Genomic DNA, 4,804 nt, shown 5'->3' on the forward strand with positions numbered 1-4,804 from the left:
TTTAAAATTAATTTATAATACAAAAATAGAAATTATACCCCCGACCGGATTAAATATAATCACTTAAATAGGTTAAACAATTTTTTTTTAAATATTTCTAAAAAAAGTAATTAAACGCCACAGCCATAGTAGCTCCAAATTTCCCAATGACAGTGGTAGTGAAAAGTCTGGGAGAGAAGTATTTAACTCTTTAAAATGTTCGGAGCCATCCATTTTATTTTCACGGTTCCCTCCCATTTTTTGAAGTGGCGCCCTTACCATGTGAGTTGGACAGACACATCCAAGTTCTATTGAGCTCTGCCTATTCGTTCTCCTTCGTCATCATGTAAAAAATTAGGGTTTCTTCTTTTGCTCGAATTTGCGGAAGGGAAAGGGCCACTGTTGGTAACAGTTTTTTGGCTGAGTCGGGTGATTGCTGTTCCATTGTGGTCGCGATCATGTTTTTGTAATTTGCCACTGCGGTATCTCTTGTTTTCCCTGATGGTCACCTTTGCAAAAACCTTATGATTTGCTCCTAGTCTCGGGCCTGCTGTAGTCTTCTTGTGGTGAAGGCGAGGCGTCGCTTTGATTTCTCCTCCGCCTTCGCCTCTCTCGACGTCGCTGCTGAAATCTTGGTGGTGTCCGTCAGTTTTAGGTATTACCTTAACGTCTCTATCTCTGCGCGCGCGTTATTGGTCTTAAAACGAAAGCATTGATGGGCTGCTTGGGTATGAGTAGGATTTAGTAGATCCTAGGGTGCTAAGCCCGTAGAGTTGTTTGGTATGGTAGCTATTAAATCTTCTGAAACTCTACTAAATTATATGGTCGTTACGTGCAAGATAATTTGCATCGGTTGACTTGATGTTTGTCTTAGCTTTGGATTCAACAAGTATAAATAAAAAGTTATAGGAGGCTAAACAAATTTTTTACTTGAAAAATCCAATAAAAAATCACGAGAGGTAACCATACTAGAAATTCACTATATAGCAAGAGATATAATAATCTTTCCTTCCTCTTACTTGAAGATGATATGACTATTTGAGAATCAATATATGACTTTCTTTGTAGGATTACAAAAATAAATTATTTAGAAATGGACAGTAAATACCTATAAATAAGGTTAGATCTTGGTAGAAGTTTATAGACGGTGGTGCCAATTGTTGGAGTGGTCGCCGACGAGAGTTCATGATTGTCGTTAGCAGTGGTTGTTGGTGGCGGTCATAGCTAGAAAATGCAAGGGAACTTTCTTTTTTTCTCAATACTAAGACATCTATCTAGAAAATGAGGCTCTATTTATAAGCTTTTTGAGAGGAATATTATTGCAAATTTGGATGAAAATCTAAAGCGCTTCATCGTACAATTCATATTGATTCCTTGGATCACTAAACATTTACTCAATAATAAAGTGCCTTAATGATGATGAAATTAAGCGATATTCGGCTTGTTGGATTCGTCTTGTTGAGTCGTTCGATTTGATTATAAACATGTTAAATTTAGAGACTATTTGGTCATTCAATTAATATTTAAGGTTTTTAATTATACTTTAAGTGCTTAATTTGATCTTATTTAGAGTCAAATTGGACTACTTTTGATATTGTTGGGTACATCTTGTCGAGGTGTTTAGTTTAGTTATAAGTTTGCAGAAATTGAATTTCAAATGATCTTGAATTTAATTTTGGAAGTTTTTAATTTAAAATTTGCCTCGAGATTCATATTGATCATATAAAATTTTCATAGACATATTATTTCCCCTTTATATTTGAACATTAAAGTTTTTTACATTTGAAAAAGTATTTTAAATTCTAAAAAATCATGATTTATTTTTAACTTTTAAAATTTAGATTTTTTAGTCTTTTTTTTCTTTTAACTTTTTTTTTGTTTAAATTTTTACTTCTTTAAATTCAACTCATTTAATTTTCATGTCTTTAAGTTATATAATTCACTCTTTAATTTTTATCACTCATTATTTTTTAACTTTTAATACTCACTCTCTTTATTTTTTATTAGTCTTTTTTAAAATTATTTATTCTCTTTAATTTTTATGACTTCTCTCTCCCTTAGATATAAATACCCCTTAGAGTGGGGATGTCAAGGTTTTAAAATGCGAAATCAGGCATTGAGGCGTAAGCCTCAAAACGATTAAAATAAATTAATTTAAAATTATAAATAATGACAAAAAATAACAAAATATTATGTCAACTATGAATTTGAAGATTTGTTTCAAGATAATATTACTGGAATATAAGATTTAAAATAAACTCACTTAAAAATAAAACATCCCCTTAGGATCAAGACCCATAGCAGGCTCATCATCACTTTGATTGTCTTTAGAAGAATTTTCATAATTAATGTCAAAGTCATATTCAAACTCTTTTTTTTATAATATTTTTTCCTTTATCTCCTATATCAGTTAATATTTTATTAGCTCTAAAATGAAACATTAGTAATATACAAAATAATTCATTATATTTAAGAATACATTTGAATTTTTTTGATGCTCCAATCTCACTTTGTTTCTTTCTTTTATATACTTGGGTAGTTACTTCATTGTCTTCTTCATTGACATGAGTTTCTCCTTCTGCTTCAACTTCAGAAACATCAATATTCTTAGGAGTAACCTATTCATCATCAGATTGTAACTTATCAACAAACAAAGGGTCAATTTCATTCTCAATATTTCTTTGATTCTGCAATTTGAGATGTCTATCTTTCAGTTTTTTGTTAAACATAATATAAACTAGTTTGTTCATTCGATCTGTTGCCAATTGAAGATGCTTCAATTACGCTCGCATGCAGAAGTCGAACACGTTAGACTTAGAACTTTAACTATAAAAGATTTCAATTTAGGAACATCATCTCCAAACTGAGCCCACCAATGTTCTACATGAAGACAAACATAGTATTTTATGAATATAGGTTGAAGTAAAAGATTTGAACATAAATATTAACATTAAAATTACACAAACTATAAACATACCAGGAGATCATGTTTTATAGCATGCTTGTGATGCTCTAAATCTAAACATTCAATTCTTCAAATGAAAATCCTCAAGTTGATCATTCACTTTGAGGTGATCTTCTTCAGAAATGAGTCTGTCCATACATGTATACAAATCAGTTTTCACCTTTTTGTGTATATGAAAATTCTTATCACAATGAAATTGGAGGTTTAAATAGTACGCAACAGCATGTAAGTGTTGGTGTAATTATCGATCCCACTTTCATTTATAATATCTCATATTTCTTTGTAGGCACTTTCTTGACATCCCAATTCTTTTGCAATGTCTTCTTTAGCTCTATTTATTGCTTCATAAATAAATCTCATAGCCGGGGTTCTCTCACCATCAACTATTCTAAGCACCTTTATTAATGATATGTTATCTTCAAAGCATAATTTGTACTGCGTCAAAATGAATAATCTGTCATAACAACCATTTTAATTTATTTTTCTTCTTGTTTTTTGGCCCATGAACTTTTATCCCACTATTCAGAAGTAAATATTGCTTTCAAAGATTGTCTTAACTCCTTGAATCTTTGCAATGTTAAATATGTAGTAGCAAATCTTGTAACATTAGGTCTAATAATTTTCTTATCAGTGAATTTTTTCATCAAACTAAGTACCCATTAATGATTGTATATAAACTTAATAATGAATTTGACTCTCAATATGGCTGATTTATGTTGAGGCAACTGTCTCAACCTCTCAAACATCAAGTCAATACAATGTGCAGCACAAAGAGTGCAGTAAAGGTGATGCCTCTTCTCTATTAACATTCTCTTTGCAGTTTAATATGCACTTGCATTATCAATAACAACCTATACTTCTAAGGCTTTTCCCACTTCCTCCACAATTTCATCCAACATTTCAAACAATAATTGTGTATCCTTTACAAAGCTGAAGCATCTACTGATTTGAGAAAAACTGTTTCATATGGATTGTTGACCAAGAAATTAATAATATTTCTATGTCGAATATCTCACCAACCATCTTACATTATTGTCACTCCTATCTCAATCCATGTCTTCCTAACATTATCCACCATTTTTAAAGTTGTCTTAACCTCCTCATTCAGCATTCAAGTCCTCATCTCATACATGCTTGGAAGTTGTAGTCCTCTTCCATAGCTTCCAATAGATCGTAACATATTGACTCATGACGAACTCTTAACAACATTAAATGGAATCCCATTTTCATAGATGAATCTGACGATATTCAAACAAACTTTATTCCTTAGTTCTTTTGTAGCAGTAGGAGGCTGAAGATCCTGAGTGTTTATGTTATACTCGTCATCAATATTCATCATAAATCTATTCATGACGGACTCTTAACAATTTTAAATGGAATCCCATTTTCATAGATGAATCTGGCGATATCCAAACAAACTTTATTCCTTAGTTCTTTTGTAGCAGTAGGAGGCTGAAGATCCTGAGTGTTTATGTTATACTCGTCATCAATATTCATCATAAATCTATTCATGAGACCCCGAGTGCCTCGGTTAGAAGAAACTAGATGGCTTCCACTACTAGAACCTTCATGCTGTGATCCATAATAAGAAGAGTTTCTTATCATTTCTTATATATTTCTTTGTGTGACCTCCTTTGTGGTGACAATTTTCTTTCAATAATATGTACATTCCTTTTTAACCTCATTAGGTACTTTTGCACATGGTCCCACATTGACATGAGTGCAGGCTAGATGATCCTTCAACCTTTTGGCGCTACCAGTTATGCGTTTCTCACAGAAATTACATTTCTTGTAAACATATCCCTTCTTTGCACCTTCTCCTGACACTTCAACTTGAGTTCCATATTTTCATGCAGGATC

The 4,804-nt window shown here is 32.0% G+C and overlaps 1 protein-coding gene across 4 annotated transcripts in view; it reads left to right on the forward strand.

Annotated features, from left to right (window-relative positions):
* Positions 1–215: 215 nt before the first annotated feature.
* The window catches only part of LOC110112796, an 81,626-nt gene continuing 77,037 nt past the window's right edge, over positions 216–4,804 (forward strand). For 2 of the 4 annotated variants that reach the window (XM_028697277.1, XM_028697276.1), the window contains exon 1: positions 221–634. The gene's annotated coding sequence lies outside the window, so the exon portion shown is untranslated. Of the gene's footprint in view, positions 635–4,804 lie in introns of all 4 variants that reach the window. The other 2 variants (XM_028697279.1, XM_028697278.1) reach the window with 2 other exon arrangements.

This window comes from Dendrobium catenatum, unplaced genomic scaffold, assembly GCF_001605985.2.
Source record: "Dendrobium catenatum unplaced genomic scaffold, ASM160598v2 fragScaff_scaffold_908, whole genome shotgun sequence".
Lineage (NCBI taxonomy): Eukaryota > Viridiplantae > Streptophyta > Magnoliopsida > Asparagales > Orchidaceae > Dendrobium > Dendrobium catenatum.